Source organism: Ambystoma mexicanum, chromosome 5q (assembly GCF_040938575.1).
Source record: "Ambystoma mexicanum isolate Mex_15411 chromosome 5q, UKY_AmexF1_1, whole genome shotgun sequence".
Lineage (NCBI taxonomy): Eukaryota > Metazoa > Chordata > Amphibia > Caudata > Ambystomatidae > Ambystoma > Ambystoma mexicanum.
Window position 1 is genome coordinate 926,817,256 of NC_090933.1, and position 21,585 is coordinate 926,838,840.

The 21,585-nt window shown below is 45.1% G+C and overlaps 1 protein-coding gene across 4 annotated transcripts in view; it reads right to left on the reverse strand.

Annotated features, from left to right (window-relative positions):
* SNX31 (sorting nexin 31) overlaps positions 1-21,585 on the reverse strand; it is a 397,776-nt gene that overhangs the window by 75,989 nt on the left and 300,202 nt on the right. The window lies entirely within an intron of this gene.

Sequence of the window (21,585 nt, forward strand, 5' to 3'; positions counted from 1 at the left end):
ATCCCAATTGTCAAATAGGCTATACTGTAATGTACTCCCTCCTGATGAATGTTCCACACCTTGCTCTCTAGGAACAGAAACATGTCGAGACATATCTCTGAACTTTAAACAGAGAGTATAATTTATGACACATTTATCCATACTTGGATGGGTACCTTGCTATTTAGGTTGAAAAGTACCCTTAGTGGTCGTATTGTTGCTATAACACTACTTTCAACTGGCCTTCAGAGCCTGTTACGTATTCCCTATTGCTGCTTTCTACATGGGACTTGACAATGTCTGTATTTCTGACCTATTTATTTAATTGATGTTTTAATCTTGACGGACTGTTGATTATTAAAATTTGATATTGGCTTTTTTAACCTTCCTTGGTCCCTCCTAATGTTTTACTGAGAGTGTTTACACCACACACCTCTAGTACCTGCTTCATAACTGTCTCCCTATACTCCTATCACTATCCTCCTGGATATAGACAAAGTATACACTGCTAATTGTGATTAGACAGTAGTATACCGGGTTTCCTCTCCTTGTAAGTATCTATTTGTGCCAACCAGTTTTTCCAATTCAACGACTGCAGTTGCTTCAAAATGCTGCAGCCAAGCTGGCCCTTGGAGCTAATCTTCTCTCCCATAGGCACTGCTAGGGAGATGCTGGGGGGGGGCTGGCCTCGGATCTTTTGGTTGTAGCCCCAGAAGGAAGCTCAGGGGTTACAACCAAATGGCTAGCTAGCCACTAGTCCCGACAGTTCCAACATTAGCATAGCCCCGGATCATTTCCAGACCTAGCAACACCCCTGGCCTCTCCCATTTGAAGGGTCTACTTCAGCAACTTCATTGGCTCACGATTGGCAGTCACATTAAGTTTAAGATTCTTTCCATTTCCCACTGTGCCTTATATTACTCTGGCGCGAGTATTTGCAGGCCCAGTTGATTCCCTATGTTTTAGCCAGGTCCTCCGATCTGACTCTCAGAAACTCTTGATAGTCTCCAGATTTCGAAGAGCTCGAGCTGGGTGCTGGGCTATCACCACTCTTGCCCTGCCATGTGGAACTCTCTCCCTGACCAGCTATGAGACCTTACGGACCACTTAGGTGTTTGCAAAGCTCAAACATATTTTTTGTTGATTTCTGTTTCTTCTTCATGGCTATAGTGGCTCTTTCTCATTAGATGTTCTTAGCACCTTGATGCCTTTGGGCCTTAGTTGAGAGCTCTATAAATATTCTTATATTACATCACACGCACCGTGACATGAACACACAACCGAGAGGGACTAAGGAGTAAGCCTGACCGGAGTGGAGTGCAGGGAGGAAGAGAGCCGTCCGAATGGGTGGGAGACCTAGGTGTACCCTTCATTATAGAGGGTCAAACCGGCAACAGGGGAGAAAGATGGGTTTGACTTAATTGGACCACTGATGGAGGGTCTTGGATGAAAAAATAAAGAAAGGAAACAAAAGAAGCGGGGAGAGCAAGGTGTCCCGATCTCGGAACTGATGGACCACAGAGCACAAGAAACACATCCCCCCTGGAGGAACCCGGGTGGAGATTGCTGCACACCAAATTAACCAAAGGGGACGAGATTATGGGCAGCACTTAGTCTGAACACCGGGGGTAGAAAAGGTACTGCCAATGAATAGCCCATTGAGAACCCACTCTTCTGCACACAACATAGGAGTGGCAAGTGTAGCACACCAGAATGTACGACAGGGGAAGGGATACGGGCCACAGTCAGTCAAAACAGAGGGGGTAGGATAGGGTACCACCAACTTACCAAACCTACTAAAAAAACTCATCTTTCTGCCAACACCTCTCAAACTCTGAACTAAAAACAACCATACCTCTACAGCACAACAAACTGCATGCACTTCACTACACCATAACAAAACAAACCATACAGCCTTGCACAACAGCACATGGCAGCTAGCAACCGAAAAGCACATCTACGCTCAGCAAACAGTGTCAACCAAACCAAAGCTGCCAACAGCAACATCACAGCTCTCTTGCTCCTTTCTCCCGCTCAGTCTTACTTATTTGCCCCTCGACCACTTGCTTTACATATCCACCAGAGCACTAAGGAACCACACAGGTGTCAACAGTGGGCGGTAGAAGAACCTTTAACATAACATAATAGTAAAGGTCTCTTTGGATAATGCAAAGCCAACACAAAGCCCAAACAAGTAAACCATGTGCAGAAGGTTCTTTTTAATCCTCATATACATAACTTACCATGACACCATATGGTAGGGAAGGAGCAAACCTGGGCACAAATAAAAGGCGAGTGGCAGTGATGGGCACATATATTTGTAATTAACCGAAAAATGCATGTGGATGGTTTGTAAACACGAACAATTGCAAAATGCAATAGCTTCTCTAAGTGTCCAAATAAGAATAATACTTTAAGGATTTTGCATACTCAAATGTAAATAATGCATTCAGTGGGCACTCAGAAAACAGTACGCATGAATGAAAGCATAGCGCAAATCTTCAGATCAGTCCAAAATACAAAATTTTCAATTTTTTAATTTTTATTTTTTTAAACAGAGCATTCACCATTTTTATTCTTCAATGTTTTCATTAAGCAAGACATTCAGATTTGTATTTTATTTTAAAAGAACTTCAACTCCTGTCTAGTGGAAATAAGTCTTCACTGAAGTTTACCTGTTCAACTGAGAAGGCTAGAACGCCTTTTTGATCAAGGACGAAGTCGCCTGAAGACCAGTTCATCTGACTACCCGAATTACGGAGATGGCGTCACAATTTTGCACATGGAGCAATAACATTGATAACAAGTTGAAGCTACAAAGCTGCAAATGGGGGTTAATTGGCAACACGCCCCGAGCAAACAAGCAGAGACCACTGCACAGTAATTCCAGAAGTAGAAAAGAGACACTGCAGATCTGACTGCAACAATGCAAGTGATCATTGACCAACGCACCATCCAAACGAGGAACCGTTTCATGAACTTTGCTGGCATAAAGCTGTAAAGCAAATTCCAGAAAGGATACACAATAATTTGACCAAGGCACAAGAACATTGTCAATTCTGCGATGCCAGATTAATCATGTTTGAACATATGACATGAACACTATACTGAGCCGAAAAGAAAATCCCAGAAGACGCCTCAGCTTCAGCCCGACAGCACCTGGATGCAGGGGTGTTGCTAGGTCTGGAAAAGATCCGCGGCTATGCTAATGTCGGGACTGTCAGGAATCAGGAATAGCTATATTTTGGTTGTAGCCCCTGAGTTTCTATCCTAAGACCTGGGGCTATAGCCCCCTCCAGATCCCCCTAGCAACGCTTCTGCCTGGATCACTTATTAGGGAAATACGAACACAGATTTATTGGTGGGACACCTTTCAAGATTAAGAATGGAGCAATGACAACAGTGAAGGGACAACACCAAAATCAATGGAAGGCAAATGTCTACTGCAAGAATTGAAAGCAGCACAAAAGGTGAAGAAGTGAACTTTCCAAGCATGCACGCAAACACCACTATAATACGGTGGAAAACAAAAACGCTAGGACCAACACAGGTGTGTATGGAGCCACTGCAAGCGCATTTGTGAAGAACTGTCAGTCCCAGTCCTGGTGTGAAACAAGAGGAGAGTAAACAAAACAGATGGGCAAGGAAAGACTGTCAATAACAAGTTCTGACACTGCTGTCTATCAAGAGGAAAATCCAAAGCAGCAGAGAGATGTAGCATCCACATCTGCCAAGTTCCGACTAAGCTGTCAATTAAGAGGAAAATACATAGCAGCAGAGAGACGTAGCATCCACATCATCTGCCAAGTTCCGACATAGCTGTCCATCAAGAGGAAAATCCACAGCAGCAGAGAAATGTAGCATCCACATCCGCCAAGTTCCGACATAGCTGTCCATCAAGAGAAAAATCCACAGCAGCAGAGAGATATAGCATCCACATCCGCCAAGTTCCGACATAGCTGTCCATCAAGAGGAAAATCCACAGCAGCAGAGAAATGTAGCATCCACATCATCCAGCAAGTTCTCACATAGCTGTCCATCAAGAGGAAAATCCACAGCAGCAGAGAAATGTAGCATCCACATCATCCAGCAAGTTCTGACATAGCTGTCCATCAAGAGGAAAATCCACAGCAGCAGAGAGATATAGCATCCACATCCGCCAAGTTCCGACTAAGCTGTCAATTAAGAGGAAAATACATAGCAGCAGAGAGACGTAGCATCCACATCATCTGCCAAGTTCCGACATAGCTGTCCATCAAGAGGAAAATCCACAGCAGCAGAGAAATGTAGCATCCACATCATCCAGCAAGTTCTGACATAGCTGTCTATCAAGAGAAAAATCCACAGCAGCAGAGAAATGTAGCATTCACATCATCCAGCAAGTTCTGACATAGCTGTCCATCAAGAGGAAAATCCACAGCAGCAGAGAGATATAGCATCCACATCCGCCAAGTTCCGACATAGCTGTCCATCAAGAGGAAAATCCACAGCAGCAGAGAGATATAGCATCCACATCCGCCAAGTTCCGACATAGCTGTCCATCAAGAGGAAAATCCACAGCAGCAGAGAAATGTAGCATCCACATCATCCAGCAAGTTCAGACATAGCTGTCCATCAAGAGGAAAATCCACTTCAGCAGAGAGATATAGCATCCACATCCGCCAAGTTCCGACATAGCTGTCCATTAAGAGGAAGATCCACTGCAGCAGAGAGACGTAGCATCCACATCGACCGCTACTAGTGAAACATTACAGCGAAGCAAACCTTCGTAGATGCCGTACAATAGGCTATAAAGAGAAAAGCTGTTGAACTCTTCGATGATTGGGTTGAAATAAATGCAACACGAATTCCACGGAGTAACAGCAAAGTTCCCAGATATTGAAGATGTGCACCTGAAAGACTTCCCACAATATAGTCCTGAGAACCAGAAAGACGAATGGTAAAAGCACCCAATCGTCTTAATTCTTTAAGCTCTGCAACACTAGACGCTATTTCTAGAATAAGAGAAGCTTGTTTTTACCTTTCAGAGGACTAACCACATTTGACTTGATGGAGAGAGAGACAAGTCCTACCAGCACAGAGCCATTCACAAGGACACGCTACAGGCAGCTACATGTGATCTGACCTGTGGTAACAGCCTATGACAGTAAGAAGTCCATCATAAATGCTGTTTACGCTGCTGCAACATGTGGTAAAAAGCCTATGAAATACAGTGGTTCCAGTCTTTGATATATTTACTCAAATGTCTATGCATTGACCATTTTTAAAGACCGTGAATAGGTGACAAATGCAATGCCTCACAAGCATTAAAATGATACACTGTCTCCCCTCATCCACGACACACAAAAGAGAAAGTATAGGAGTGTTGCAATGATAAAAATGGTACTTCAGAATTACAAAGAGGGATATGAAGCCAGACTACAAGTTTTTCTACCGAAATATTTTATTGACTACTTCCACATAGGGGAGTGGTGTTATGAATTGGGGGGAAAGCACAGAGCAGGAAGTGTGAATCTAGCTACTATCAAACACCTCATACATCTAGCAGAACACTAGGTTCCTAGATAGCGCTTCAAAGCAGGAATATGGCATTTTCACTACAAAGGAAAGTGGGGCAGGAGCTTTAAGACAATGATGTGCAATAGAAATACAAAATTGTCTAGAATAGTGTACAATTAGATGAAATAAAGGGAAATGTTTTAAAACTGCACGTTTATACAAGAACAGATTTTCTGCAAGTGAATATGTACAGTTAGGCACACAAGTAACAAGTCCTTCGTTTTGTTAAACAACGCGGAGAGAGGCATAGTTGCAATTGCTAGCAAGGATAACAAGATGACATGCATAGACTGCAAGCAAAACAAGATGAACCTCGCGGAGGAATTCTAGAATAAAGAAGGACACATACGTTCGCTATGAAAATGACTTAAACCCACTGAAGTCATGTCAATGGTGAATCAGATGAGAACCAGAGCTTTGTAATATTATGGAATCAAATCTATTCAATTATGGGCAACTTCAGCCGAGTCCCAGAACCAGGTTCCAAGCTTAAGGAGCAACTGTGGTTTGAGAAAACGGACCCACCTATATGCCGGGTCGCACTGGGGCATAACATTTCTCGGGCACCAATGAAAAAGTGGCCCACAGTTGCACATGGCAATTCATTCCTTTTGTGACTGACTGTTTCAATAGTACCCATGGGCGAGTTTGTTGATAAAATGTGATGCGAGTTGTGCAATTTAAAGAATATTTATTCAGCAACAATGGACAAAACTACTAGGCATATAGCACGTAACTCATCAAAATGGCTTACATTGGCCAAAAAAGTGGCTCAGTTTGACCCAAAAAACGGGTCTGCGCTAGCATTTTTGATTCAGGCACTGCCCTATTGCCGTAGAAGGCTGGTCCGAGCCGTCCTATATGCCTGAAGAAGCAGACAAAAGACGGTATTAAGTCCAGCAGGTTGTGGAAGGCGGATGGCTCACAAGGTGTTGAGGTTTAAAAAAGCCAAAAGCAGGGGAGGGCAAGACACGAGGTGAAGTTCAGTCCTTCAAGATATGATCAGCAGTAGGTCTCCAGCTGGCAAAAAGGGAAGCAAATGCAATTTTCTTTTTTTAATGAAATGCAGGCTACAGAATGATGCCTGCAATATGTGTATGACTCGGGAAAGGGCATTCCGGATTGATGTTGTTAGAACGAGGGCCACAGTGGCCGTATTAGGGTTGTCTGTGAGCAGGCACAAGGTACAGGCATAGAAAGTTTGGTTGCAGTGTGAACCAGTATGAGAAAGAATTACGGTTTTGGGGCCGGTTTAGAATCACGTACCTTATGTTTCAATATTTGAAGGGTTGATGACACAAGGAAACCGCTTGCATTACCATGATCCATTAAAGTTCAAACAACTATTTGTGTCCAGAAGCCGAAGGGTTTACTGTGGCCGTGGTCCAGAATACAGAATATAGTCTTTGCATTGGGGAAAGCAAGCATTGTGAAAGTAAGAAATACGTGCTGACTAAGCCAATACAGACTTGTGAATATTAGGCCAGGGTTGCGAGATGGGTAGAATAAATGCCAGTATGTTGCACAAATAGAACTGTTTGGACACCAATTTGGAATACATTGCAAACCTTGCACATTTGAACCACTGTTTTAGGAATCTTAAACCAATGCTGATGCCAAGTTGTTAAAGGTTTTAATCTAGAGCATTGAGAATGAATTAATGTGATACGAATAGTATAATACACAAGGGGTTCTTTAGATAAGACAGAAATATAGTTTTTTTAAAATATATTTTAAAAACAAATGAGCAGTGTTGGAGACTTGCATGCCAGTGTCATAATATTGTGCTGCTAACTGCTCATGGTTAGTATTCAAACATAGACCGAGTTGTTATTCTGCATTTGTATAAGAGCCGTTTTTGATTTTTGGTATCATCTCAAAAGGATGTGGGTTTGAACGCCCTCATGGGATGTAGTCCAGGTCAGTGGAGAGGGTAGAGTGTTAGATAGTGCTTGGGTGCACTCAGTATGTGTGCAGCCCCTGCATATTACGTGGTGTTTAGCTGCATTCTAGTGCCAGGCGTGGTGCTGTGGTTGTGTGAGATCAGTACACTGTGTGCAGGGAGGCTGACGTGGCTTCGTAGTCTGTATTCTGGCAGTGGTGGAGCTTGTGTGTGAGATTATGTGTGCAGCTAGGCCGTTATTTTGTTGGGCAATAGCTGTGTTTTAAACATCGTTGAGATGTTCATGGTGGTGTGTAGGTATGTGTGCAGCTAGTCCGAATTGAGGCGTATACCTGCATTGTATTTTTTGTTGGTGTAGAGGAGAGAGTGAGCATATTGGTATGTGCGAGTGTGCAGATTGGACGGAGACCCCTGCTCCTGATAGAGCAAGCCAGCACAACAGCTTCAGAGCAATTAATGTTGGGTCCCGGGTGAAGGAGTTCAGGGAATTCATTCCCAGACAGATCAGATCCAAACGGAGGTCCTGGTGTTTAGGCCACAAAAGGCTGATTACTCTGGAATTCGCAGAACTGGCCCGAGTCACTAGGCCCCTGCCCTGTTCTTCAGTAAAAAGCTGTGGGGTTAAGCTCCTGCCCACTGGCTCGCGTGAGGCGCAGATTTCTGCCATATGCAAGGCAGGTTTCGGAAAACTGAAGACCTTGAGATAGATTCTTCCCCTGCTTCCCCCAGCCAATGGGACAACACTGGTTACAGCAACTATAATGGGGTCATTGGAATACTGCAATGGGATATATTTGGGACAACCCAAGTATCAGTTCCAGCGCATGCAGATACTCCAAAACAGCAAGACTGTCGCTTACGGCGCTACATCTGACCCATTCAGAAGCTCTTCTGCATCGCTCTTCTGCATCGCTTGCACTGGCTGCCAATGGCGACACGGATTGAGTTTAAGACACTTTGCGTCGTCCATCGGGCTGTGCAAAATGCTGCCCCGGAATAACTAAAAGGTAAGATAGAGCGGTACTGCCCAGCCAGACAACTACGCTCTGCGTCACCCTTACTCCTTAATGTTAGGGAGAATTATCCAGAATGGCTAATTTCCCTTATCTACTGAGTCCCTCGGGAGCTTTGCTGGATTTCTGGGATTTATTTTTTTCACCTGGTAAGAGTGTGAGCCTTTTTTCCCACTCTTCCATGTGTTTTGCTGTGTGTGTTTTCACTTTGTGTGTTCATAGACTGGAGCTTCATAGGCATCTTTTTACTGTGTGTTGCACAGCACCTTTAGTGCAGTGACACAGGGTTGTCTTTTTCAGACTTCCCACTCTAAAACTCCATATTCTGGGACTGACTACTGTCTCCCAGAGCATGTAAAGTTACCATTGACTTTATTAGTCTTTTTAAATTCACAGACCCAGTACAACCTATGATATGATATTTTATTTGCATCGCGCTCGTGCACAAGTGTACACAGAGTACTGGAAAGGGTTAATAGTTATCCCTTTTTGTCTGTGTCTCATGGAACATTATTTAGTTCCCCTTTAAGATATGGCTGGTGGCAGTGGTATCTACCATATTTTTCCTACCGCGGTTTATTTAAATAGCCTTGGTACTTTTTTAGGCTACGTTAGTAGCCTCGAACTTAAATCCGCTGGACCCCATTTACTTTTATTTGGTTCCGGCTGGGTTTATTCGCCATTTCTTTTTGTAAAGGTCTTTCGTGTTTTACTCTGCACGCCAAACCAGGTTTGGTTCCCTTGTTCGCCATCCTTTGGTGGGTTTCTGCACAGAAGCCCTCCTTAGGCGCCTGAATGTCTGAGGGGGACAGGATGTGAGGGAGGGGTTTGAGACTCCCTGCACAGGAACTCCTTGGAGACCCATGTCGCACTGCTGTGGGGACTATCCCGCCAGGACAGCCACCCTGCTGTGTGATTGACAGCTAGGCTGTGTGAATGGGGGAAAACTGCATAAAAAGCAGGTCTCTGGAATAGGAAGGCAGAGTCACCACTGGATCGAGAGAACCGAAGAGAAGCTGAAAGAAGAGGACCGCTACCATGACTGAATCTCCCGGTGAAGCCCTGCTGCAGGTCCGAATCTCTAATATTCAACGACAGAGAAGATCTGCAAGGAATCTTCTTCCCTGGAGGTGGTGGGACCAACCAGTTCGCCAAACATCAAGCAAGGCCTCCCTCCCCTTGTTGAATTTGCTGTGCTTCACTGCAGTAAACCGGATAGCTAGGAGGCTCAGACCCTGTTTGGGTTTTAAGGAGCGCACCTTTTATTCGTTGCTTTGCTCTGCTGCTGGTTTCTTCCAGGGGCAGTGCAGGACTCTCCAGTCTTCATATTTCGTGTCAGTCAGACAGTCGCTTCAGGAACCTTGAGCCTGCAGGATCTGCCAGGAACTTCTTCCTCAGCTACAGCCTTCTTCATTTAAGGTACTGTTCAAACCCGGTTGTTCGTTCCGTCCGACCGCGGTCAAAGTGTTTGAAATCTTTCGCCAATCCGAGGGCTTGTCCTCTACTCCTTTAAGTAACTTTTCTTCCGACCAACTTTGTTTCGAACTCTTGGCAAAGACTTAACCGCAAACTTCTCTGAACTGTGTGATCCTCTGCAAATACTCTGAACCATTAACATTGGCCCAGGCCTATTGATTTCAATCCTCATCGTAGCAAGCCTTTTCTAGATTGCCCTGCCTACTCACTTGTTGGTGCTGCTTAATTTTGTATAACCTTGTCTTTCCCTCCCTTTTAAATTGCTGGAGTGCTATTTTGCTCACACTTCATTTTGAGTTTAACTTGTTCAGAATTCATCAGGTGTTGTGTAGTATACTAAGAGCGTGATTTTTCTGCTGCTTTACTTAGTGAACTGTTTTACAACTGATGTGTAAATAAATGTATATTCTTTTACTCAGAAACCTTGAGTCAGTGTTTGTTTGAACCATAGTAAGTTGCTGTCCTTTGTGTAACTTCGGATACTGCTCACTTTACACTTGAGATAAGTATTGTTTGAACTTAAGTGCTACTAGGCCCTGGGTCTGTAGTTCTGTGCATTAAATCCAGGGAGAAGGTTGCATGAATAGAGCTGTATTGCCACAGACCATCATCTCCATTTCCTCTGGGTTCAGAAGGAGATGGTTATTCGTCATCCAAAGATCAATGACTGTGCGACATGCTGCTAGGTCAGGCTGGGGATCAGAGGTTGATATTTGTGCGTCATTGGCATAGGTATAGCAGGTCAGGCTGTCCCTGATAGAGGGGACATGTAAAGGTTGAAGAGAAGGGGTGAAAGGCAGGCGCCTTGGGGTACTCCAGTGCTCACTGGGCGTGTGTGGACAGGAAAGGGGGAGATAGGTGATTTGCTGTCTGTTAGTGAGGAATGAGGTGATCCAGTTACGTGCCAAATCTCAGATTCCTAGAGAGTGTAGTCTAAGAGGATCTTTAAAAAGCCTAAAAGGCACCAAAAGGGGCAAGTTGGCAGAACTCTACCCCAAAATACATTATGCTGCATACAATTTAAAATTTGAAACAATTGGCCAAATGCAATATTTAGGCACAGAAAGCAATTTACTTTGATCTAGAAAGCTAGAACAGCTGCTCCTTAAGTATCAGTTATGATTTCCAAGCCCTGTAGTTCAGCCCAGTCATCCTGAATTGTCACCACCAGTTAATTCGGGAACCCAGTCTCTCCCCTCTTCTTTGGAGCACTCTGTTATATAGTGCAATCTGCTCACCTAACCCCCACTTATTTTCTAGCAGCCTTTAAAAAAAGGGTATTTATATACAGGAGGAACAATGCTCTCTTGATCACAAAAGAAAGTACACTAGATAAGAAGTCAGATTTAATGGGAAGTATTGAGCTTCTTACAATGGGGTGAGTTTGAGGGATATTCTCACCAGGTTGTGGAGGGGAGTAAATGGAACAGTCACCAGGGACAATACATAAGTGTACATACATAGATGAAGGACAACCAACATTGGACATTAAGTGCAGGTAGGTGGTATGGCCAGCTGTGCTGTGGATGTGACCCTGATGGGTGACTAGGCAGAGGAAGTGCGGGACAGAGGCAGGTTAGCTAGCAGGCAGATGACAGGTAGGTTAAGAGGGTAGCTCAGAGGTGAGTAGGGAGGCTTTTAGATTGGTTTTTAACAGATCTGCGTGGATGGTGATGTCTGGGGGGAAGAAAATTCCATGCAAATGGAGCAAGAAGTGAGAAAGAACAGAAGTAAGAGGCAGCACAGAGAGGGCACGGAGACAACGGTAATCGAGAAGGCAGAGCAGAGATTACGAGGAGGCTTTTAGAGGAGGGTAGAGAAGGATAGATACAGTGGTGCCTTACCGTGGATAGATTTGTGAACCAGGAGAAGACATTTGAAATTTGTCCACGTTTTGCATCGTCAGCCATCCAGCCTGGTGACAGTACGAGGAAGTAGGTGTGAAGTAAGGGAGTTCAAAGAGTCCTGGTAGCGAAGATAATGATCTTGCTGAGAGGACAGAAAGCGTAGTTGGGGAGACCAAAAAGGATGGTGGAACAGTAGTCCAGTTTAGAGAAGGCAAGAGTGGTTAAGAGATGCTTGGCAGTGTTGAATGAAAGGAGGTGCCTGATTTTCCTAATATTTAGGAGGTTGAGGCAAGCTGCTGTTCCAGTTTTGGAGATTAAAGGAGAGAAGGTGTGAGAAGGGTAATAGAGGATGCTGAGGTTTCTAGCTGGAGAAGATTAGGAGGAGAGTGTCAGGTAGCAACTGGATAGGCAGATGAAGAGATGAGAGAGAGCTTTTGGAAGGGAAGAAGAGTTTTGGTAGAATTTAACATCAGAGTGCAAACCTATGCAATATTTAATTAATTTTGATGGAGATCAGAGGCTAATACAGCAAAAGAGAAGATGATTTGGGTGTTGTCTGTGAAGAATTGGTACGAGAACACAAAGGAGATTAGTGCCCCAAGAGCAGAGGTGTAGAGAGTAAATAGGAGCAGACCCAAGACAGAGCCTTGTGAGGTTTTGTTGCTACAGGAAACAGAATTGGCGAGGTGTAAGGTAGGATTCAATTCAGGTAAGAGGAAAGAGTATTAAGGAGATCAGAGTGATAAACAGTGTCAAAGGCATGGCAGCAGACAGGTCAAAGAGAATTTGGATAGATTGGGGTGCTTAGTAGAGGCGATGAAGATGGAAGTTTGATGTCCGTCTTAATCTCAGTCTGGATCTTTAAAAACAGACTACTTTGAACTTTCCCACTGACTTCCAAGAAGAGCTGAATCATGGTGCTGTCATCTTGCTCTCTTAGGTGTGGTGTTATGTAAAGTTGTCTTATACCAGGCACCATTACCATTGCCATAGTCTCCAGGTGCTCACATGGCTCTGTAAGAAAAAGGACAGGGGGTGAGGGGGGGATTAGTGAGGGAAGAGGGATAGGATCGAAGTTGAGCTCTTCTGTTGATTCTTGGGGTACCAGGAGACACTGGCGTCCTGTGCAAGTCGATTTTTGAAGTGAGTTTTTGATTATGTGCACCGGCTTGCTGTATCCAGAGGGATGAGGGCCAGTGTCAGGGAATATTTGCGGTTTGTGAATGTTTATGTTGGATGTGTGTTTTGCCTGTAATTTGTCTGGCCTGTAGGATGTGTGCTGTACTTTTACCTTCGCAATACTTCCGAGTTGTTCTACATAGGCCAACCACCATGACTCTTCTAATAGCAATACCTTGGCTATCCGTGAAAGTTCTCTTGGGTTCAATACATAGGCTAATTTCACAGGTCTTCTAGGTACTACACATTGGCTACCCTCAAAAAAGCTTGTGAGTGCAATACATGGTTGTCTATATATATGTATACATCATCCAAGTGCGGTGTATATGCTATACTCATAATATTCCATCAGCCTGCAGACCCCGCCGAGTGTGTCCCCAGTGCCGATGGCTTCAATCCAGCCCCATGTGCTTTTTATGTGGTGGCACATCGTTTTTTATGTGGTGGCACATTGTTTTCTATTTAATTTACTTTTCATTTGTGCAAGTTCGGCGCCACCTTGGGCACTCGCCCTGTGTGCCGCCGGCCTGGCCTGCTCCATGTTCCCTCCCATTCCTGCAGCCTTCCCACGAGCCTTGATTGGGCCTGGGAACCACTTAAGTCACCCTCTCAGGGCAGCCTATGCCTGGGCAGCCCTCAACTAAGGGACCAAGGCAAAGGGCAGCTCCTGAAGAATCAGCTCTAGTCCGTGTTTGCCTGGGAAGCCTGCCGCCATCAACCAGCAGCGACTGATAAGCCAAGTGTGGTCTGGGTGGGGAGTACAGCAATGACTATTCCAGTACAGCCCTACCACTCTTATTATCTTACATAACATAGCACACTGATTTTAGCCAGCTAGTAAGTCATTTTTCAATCACTGATGTGTCCCAATTGTAGGTGGTTCTCCATTTACTGCTGCATCTCAAATTGTGCCCCGCCCACCTGCCAGGTATCTCAAATCTAAGCGTTTTCTACTCACTGCTCTATCTCAAATATAGGTGTTTTCCCCTCTAGCACTGTGTCCCAGTTCTAGGGGTCTCCATACTGCTATGTTTAAAACCTAGGTGTTCTTCCCTTAGCTGCTTTATTCCACTTCTAGGTGTTTCTCCAATTACTGTTTTTTCAATTCTAAAGGTTTCCCCTCTAGCACTGTTCCAGTTCAAGGTGCTCCCCACCACTACTCTCGCATTACAGCTGTACTCCAAGTCAAAGTGCACCACACTAGGTTTCCCACTAGTACGGTCCCCATTTTTAGGTGCGCCACCACCACCACTGTGCTTTGAATCCAGGGGATTCTGGGGGAAATCTACAAAAAAAACTCACCCTTCTGCATACACCTCTCCAACTCAGAACTAAACACAAACATACATCTACAGCACAATAAACCGCCCACACTTTACTACACCACAATGAAAAAAAAACACACAAAGCCTTGCCAAACAGCACATGGCGGCTACCAACCGAAAAACACACCTACGCCCGGTGAACGGTATCAACCGAACTGAAGCTGCCAACAGCACATCATAGCTCTCTTGCTCTTTTCTCCCACTCAGTCCTACTAACTTACCCTCATCTCCCCCTTGCGTTACAATCCGCCAGCGTGCCAAGAAACCATGCAGGTGGCAACAGTACGCAGTATAAGAACCTTTAACATAATAATGTTATTGTGTGTGACGCATGTGCTGGTCTTCACATTTCTTCTAAATGCAATAAATGGGCTAACTTTGACAATTTACCTAAGCGCAATACAATGGCAAATCCACGAGCAGAGTGCAGGACAATATAATAAGAGAGGGTGGTAGTAATGTAGCAGTGGTAGGGTTTTTACCAGAGCACAGTTTTCCTTCTGCAGTGAAACTCTCTCCACCTTTGAGTCCCCCACCACCAACTGGACTCCTGTACCTTTGTCCGATTCTCCCAATCGAGTGGAAGCCCCCCCTCCACACTGACTCATTCCTTCCTCCATTCTAATCCTGGGAACCCTTTCTACCTCCCCTTGGTATGTTGTTTTGGAGTCATGCTTTCCGCCAATTTTTCTGGCATCTACATTTTACTCCTCTGTAATGTTTCTTTATTTCCCCTTAGTCAACACCCTGTTGCAAAGGCAGAGGAGACCCACCCATCTCACCTGTACCCTCCCCCACAAGACCAGCACACCCGAACCATTGTGAAGCACTGAGGGCAAACACTGCACCCCCCCCTCCCACCAACCCTCTGGTCACTGGGACAAGTCTCTCCCCTTCAGGCTGGTGGCAACACACCCCCTACACGACCTTCTGTGAATCTCTTTCAGGCTGTCATGGCAGCTGCAGTTGGGGACCACAAGGGTCACCATTGACCCAACATGGTGGCTGTACTTTCCTAAGTCCTGAACAAGATTACCTGTCCTCTCTTTGCTCCTCTACTTACCTGTGTGGGGGAGGTTCCTCTAATTACTTTGTCTTTGCCAGGCTTCCCTTGGAAAGCCTGTGAAGGGTCCCTGACTGACTGGTGGAACTCTTTGCCGGTTTAGTTTTTCCTACAAACCAAACTTAACCTGACGGCCAAACAAGTGGCTGCTTTTGTGCTTTGCCGTAAGAGTCCATATAACTCCCATGACAGAGGTAGCCCACAATCTGTGAGAAGGTACCCACACACTCTGTGAATCATGTGGCTAGGCTGCCGGTGCCTTTCCCCTTCATAAAAAGGCTCCCACCACTTGGAAACCATTTGATCTGGCTTGGGTCCATTTTAACACCTCTCTCCCCCATATCCACAAAATGGAATTTGCAGCGAAGACCTGAGGAGGTCATATGACTATTCTGTGTGCGAGGCAAAGTGGTCATATTTGGCCACGGGATGCCTCTATCTCACCAATGGAGGCTGCAGTCACCTGGCATATGCAGATGTCCGTCTGGGATAGTGTGGATTCCCTCCCTTTGTTCGAGCCCTTCCTTGGGTGCACTTTATCAGGCAGTTAATTTAACTTTTAGGTTAACTGCCTGATAAAGTGACTACTGCTCTGCAGGATCAGATAAAACCGCCTATTCATACCCGTACTACTAAACTAGCCGTGATCGTAGTCATAAGGAAGAAACAGCACAGCACAAAAGGTTTACTTCCTTCGCCTTATGGGGCAGCGCAGGCCAGGGTAGGCTATAGCTCCAGGAAGCAGGTGAGCAGTCAACAGGAGAATCCTAAACCGCAATAGTAGAAGACTCCAAAATAAAAGGAATATCCAAACAAGGTTCAATTAAAATACTTAAATAAAATGCAAGCAATTAACTAGAACACTAGCAAAACCCACCCCTATAAAAGAAAACACAATGTTCTGAAAAGGGAAGTCTGGGTAGGTGAGCTGGGGTGTTCAAGGCAATCAAATTGGGAAACAATGTTAATGTTCCTGAAGAAGAAGGTAGAGAAGCAGGTGCAAGTCACGATTGTTTCAAAAGTGGACCTGGGTGACAGACAAGGCCCCTGCACAGTACATTCATCCTTTGTCTTGATTGCTCGACAGCATCAAGCTAGGCTTCTACGTGTTTTCCTGTGGTTGATGGGTGTTAACGAAGCAAATCACACCAATTCAGTGGTGAGTGAGTAGTCCACCTCAAAACAGGGCTCTTTGTGAATACTGCGCTCAAGAAAGCGAGTTGATGGGTCTCAACAGTTCAAGTCACTGGTCGAGCCATGTTAAAACAATGCTTCTGCTGATTCGAATCTCTAAGAATATGCCCAGTTGTGTCGAAAATGTACCCTGAATGGGGAGTCAGATACTTCCACAGCGGCCAGTTGGTGCTCTAATCGGGACATCCAAGCTCTTTACTGGTGCAAAACTATGTTGAGACAGCCGAAGAAGAGGCTGGCAATCAGTTTGAAGTCCATAGTGTGCTGTTAAGGCAATCTTTGTACCACCCTTTCTTGAGGTAAGGTAGGTAATCATTTCATTTCTCCAGTTGCCTACATAAGGTTACGTGGATAGAAACCATAGTGTAAATGAATGCATGCTTTTGAGTTTTGTAAAGCTAAATGATCCAACTTCTCTTCATATTTGAGAATGCCCTGAGGTGTCACAATTTCGAGCAAGAGTTTGAATTCTGATTAGTCACATTTTGAGTAAATATCAAATATGTCCATGGTAAACAGCCATGACTAGGGAAGCTGCAGCGGGCGAGAGGACTATACTTAAATGGGATATCAAGAGGTACATTGGAGGCCTGGGATGAGGTGAGCAAAATGGGGGGTCTTAATAACATTCCCCTCGCCTTTCACACCAATACATGATGATCCAGATTTCACGCCCGCTCTTAGGGATAAAGGTATTTAGCTAATGGGAAAAATGGGATGTAGGGAGATATGGTGACAGTCATAAGTCTTTTGACCAATGTAAAATGAGTTTTGAGATACAGAAGGGGGTCAGGTTCCAAAATCAGCAGATCAGACATTGGCTGCACCACTCCAGTGTCAAACAGGAGGGGGGGGGGGGCGGTTAGACCGCCAACTGCACTGGAGAAGACGCTCCAAGAATGGACAAGCTTGAAGTGCCTGATAGGGAAGATATATAAAAGTGCATTATGGACTCACAGGGAGATGTAAACTGCCCATTTAAAAAGAAATGGGAAGGAGGATCTCTGAGAAGAATGGGAATGATTTACAGCTATGCTTGGAGGGGGCCATATGTACACAGCACACAGAAACCAAGGTTAACATATTGCATAAGTGGTATTGTACCCCGACAAATTGCATACAATTAGGCCTGAAGTCAGGAAACTATGTTGGAGGGGATGTGGGCAGGAGGGTACACTAACGTACATCAAGGGGACATACCTAAGGTTGGTTGGGCTCTGGAGGCCCATTGAGGGAGTGATGTACGAAGTCGGGGGGCTAAGATGTGAGCTGCGCCTGGCATTCCTCAGGTTGGGATTAGCCTCAGAGGGCGGATGGGATGGAATGGAATCACACCCGAGCGCCTTCAGAGGCATGATTTTGGAGGCAAAGCCTCTGGTTGTGGTGATGTGGGGTAAGCAAGATGCGACATCGGTGGGCCAATGGCTGAATAAACTGTGGAAGATAATAGCCATGGAGAAACTCAAGGCCTTGACACAAGGTACCCAAAGGAAATGGGATGGCAGATAGAACTTGCTAATCCAACATTTAGGCTCTATGAGATTGAACTGCTTTAAGCCACAGCAACTACTGAGTTCTAATGTCTAGGGTTGTCAGGGTTTGACTTGATGTTACTGGGGAGGGTTTGTTGCTCCTTGCTGGTGAGGATGGGAAGGGGGTTAAGTTGTAAAGAAACAATAAAAACACTTTTTGAACACTTTGTAAGGTGTATACCCCCAGAGCAAGACCACCGTAGCAATAGTCATTGGAAAGATTGTGTCAGATCAATGGCTAAAGATCAGTGTGGACAAGTGCCTATTTTACCAGATAAATTGAAAATACAGTCTCCATGGAAGGCATCGCCATGGAAGCAGCAAAGATGGATACCCCTTCACCTGGCCATAACCTAAGACCCTGAAGGAATTGCATAGTTTCCTGGGATTCTTCACCTACTACCAGAGATCCGTTGCAGGATTTGCCAACTTTGCCTGACCGCTTGTGGACTTCACCAAGGGACATCAGCCTACCCAGAAGGGTAAGTGGAATACTATCAGCAACACTGAACAGCTAGATCTTCCCCCTAACCTTTGGGTGAAAGATGTACAGACCGATGCCATAAGGCCTTCAAAGATATCAAGTGAACCAGCACCACAGCACCAGTCCTGGACTATTCAAATACCCCACAGCCTTACAGCTTGCATCTGGATGCAAGTCGGGAGGGAACTGGAAGCTGTTCTATATCAGGAAACAGTAAGATATTCCGCATGCAGCAGAAAAGATCTACCCAGTCCACAATTTGGAGTTTCTGGCATTGTAGTGAGCCATTAGAGAGAGGTTCCAGGATTAGCTGTATGGCTCGACCTTCACAGTGAGGGCGAAAAATCCCTGACATATGTGTTGCAGTAGGTGAAGCTGGATGATACCAGGTCCCGGATGGACCACTGCACTATCTATGTTCAATTTCAAACTACAGTATCGACCTTGGCTCACCAACATGAATACAGATTCCCTCTCCAAGGACTCATGCTCACACAGGCAATTAAGCTGGATCCACCACGTGGAAGAAGTGGTCTGCAGCAGGTCTCAGAGATATCAGGAAAGCAAGTCAGCTGGAACCAGACAGATTGAGGGGCATGGACTGCTTGGCATCACCCACTGAAGCTGCACAAGCAGTCTACTGCACCTTGGGCTACTGCACTTGACAAGAGATGAGATTTGGCTTTACCAACTAGCAGATCATAGCATCGCTCCATTCCTTCGAGACAAGACCACAGTAGCAGATGTGCTCAGAGCGGACCCAGGAGACCATGAATATGCTACAGTGAGGTATTGGAAGACACTTGTGCAAAAGGGTGGAGTTTCAGGAATGTCACATTAGAGACTGGGTACTACATTGCCTGGTAATTCTGCCAACGTGTACTGTATGCGCTCTGGGACCAGCATGGACATTTTGACAGAGGCATCTTTTGAGTGGGTCCACTAAAGATTTTTCTGGGCTCGACAATCTGCCAATGTGGAACACTACTGCTAGAACTGCACCAGGCGCAGGTGTCAACTGGAAGATAGAAGCTCATCCTGCATCCTATGCCCATCACCTGCAGAGTTCCAGGCCCATGGACTTTATCGACTTCCTCAAGGAGATGGATCGACATGTGGTGCAGGCCAACCTGCGACAGACCGCTTTACTCTGTTTGCACAGGTATTTCCCCACCAAGGACCAGCATGCCACCACTGATGCCCATTTGTTGTGGCAAAACTATTTTGTGCACTACGGTTGGCCTGCTAGAAAACATTCAGATAAAGGGACAGTCTTTGAGCTGATACTCATGAGGCAAATGCTGGAGCAGTTTGGCTTCCATCAGACAAATACAACTCCCTCTGTCCCCCAGGGAGAGGCCCAGGTGGAGAGGTTGAAATGTGCCCTTGGTGGTGCTAGGCCACCTGCAGCCAGAGGAGACCAGGTGGAGTCAGCATGTGGCTGCCTTCATCCATGCTTTCAACTGTACAAATGATGTTCCAAAGGGATGCCCGGCTGCCTGTGGAACAGCATTTTGGAGTGTGTACAGATGGAACATGCAGCCAGAACTATGCCATGTTTGCAAAGCAGCTTTAATATCAAATGGGGCAAGCTTACCACCACCTTGCCCAGCCACATGAAGGCAGCATAGAGCGGCAAACACCCCTACAATGTAATGGATAGATTGCATGCTCTTCAGCCTAGCAATTGTGTGTTAGTCCACTGCCTGGGAAGAGGAATAACAAGCAACAAATGGGAGTCCCAACTGTTCATCAGAGCACCTGCTGAGAGAGTTCCCCCCCGTCAGCGACCTCAATAGGAATGGCCACCAAAGAATATCCTTCCAACATAACCACCTGCCTCACTCTGAGAGGTGGTTGAGATAGCATGAGAACAGTGAGGAGCCATCATCCACTCGGCTTGTGACTAGACAGCAGTGACTTAATGTTGATAAACAGAATGAAAACATGCTGGCTCCAACCCCAGAAGCTCCCCAAGCTCCTGTGATGCAGAGGCCAGTTGAAGGACATCAGGAAGCAGACAATTGTGGAAAGAGATCTCTTTGGCATCCAGCCTGGCCAGTCACAAAGGTGGGTTCTCACACCCATGTGTTTAGACCCCACTCATAGGAAGCCTGAACCCCAAACTATTATTCCTCTGAGGACACCTCCGGAGGCTCATCGGTGTGGATTCTCTAAAAATATGAATATTCAATGTTGGGAAACTTGACATAGGCATAAGAATAATACCTGATCTGTAATGGCCAAAGTGATACATAGGGTCACCTCTATCTTTTGTTGATCTAATTCATTGACTGCATACTTGCTCTGTTCACCCAAGTCATAGTCGTAGTGAGTTTACAAATGTGTGAGAAGCCATTTAAATTAACAGAGGAGACAACTCCTAGGTACATAATGTGCTTTACTTGTGCCAGTTTTTCTTAATCAAGAGAGAAATGACAAGTGAAATTAGGTTTTCCTCCTACTAGAAGGAACTTAGATTCAGAATTAATCATTGTGAGCCTTCTGTCCCTCATGTAGGCCTGATCAAGTCAAAAAGTGCCTGGAGGGTCAGGCTAGTTCACGCCAGAGGACTATTCTGCATGAATTAAGTAAGCAAGTTAGTAATTGTTGCAACAATGATGGCAATTACTTTAAAAAATAAATAAAATTACAGTTTACAACGATTCCCTGATCAATAAAAATAGAAAGTGAATGGTCTTTTAAAGTATTACAACATTTCCAAAAACCCTTAAACAGTCCTGTTGGACTTTGTAATGCGCCACAATTATTTTGGACAAACCAAAAACCTTCTTTTGTTAAGCAATGTTTTCTTTTTTAAACCTTTGAGTGCTTCATAAATTGGATCAGATTGGGTTTTTCTCCTAATTTGTCTGTTCCGTGGATGAAAGACTTTCATTGCATAATTCGGGAGCATTGCATATGGCACAATTATGTCCACCCTATTGCAATTGGGAGAAAGTATCGGGTATCAGCGATTAAGATGTTGGTGGACAAAACGCCAACTGTGCTTTGGGGCATCATATTGTAA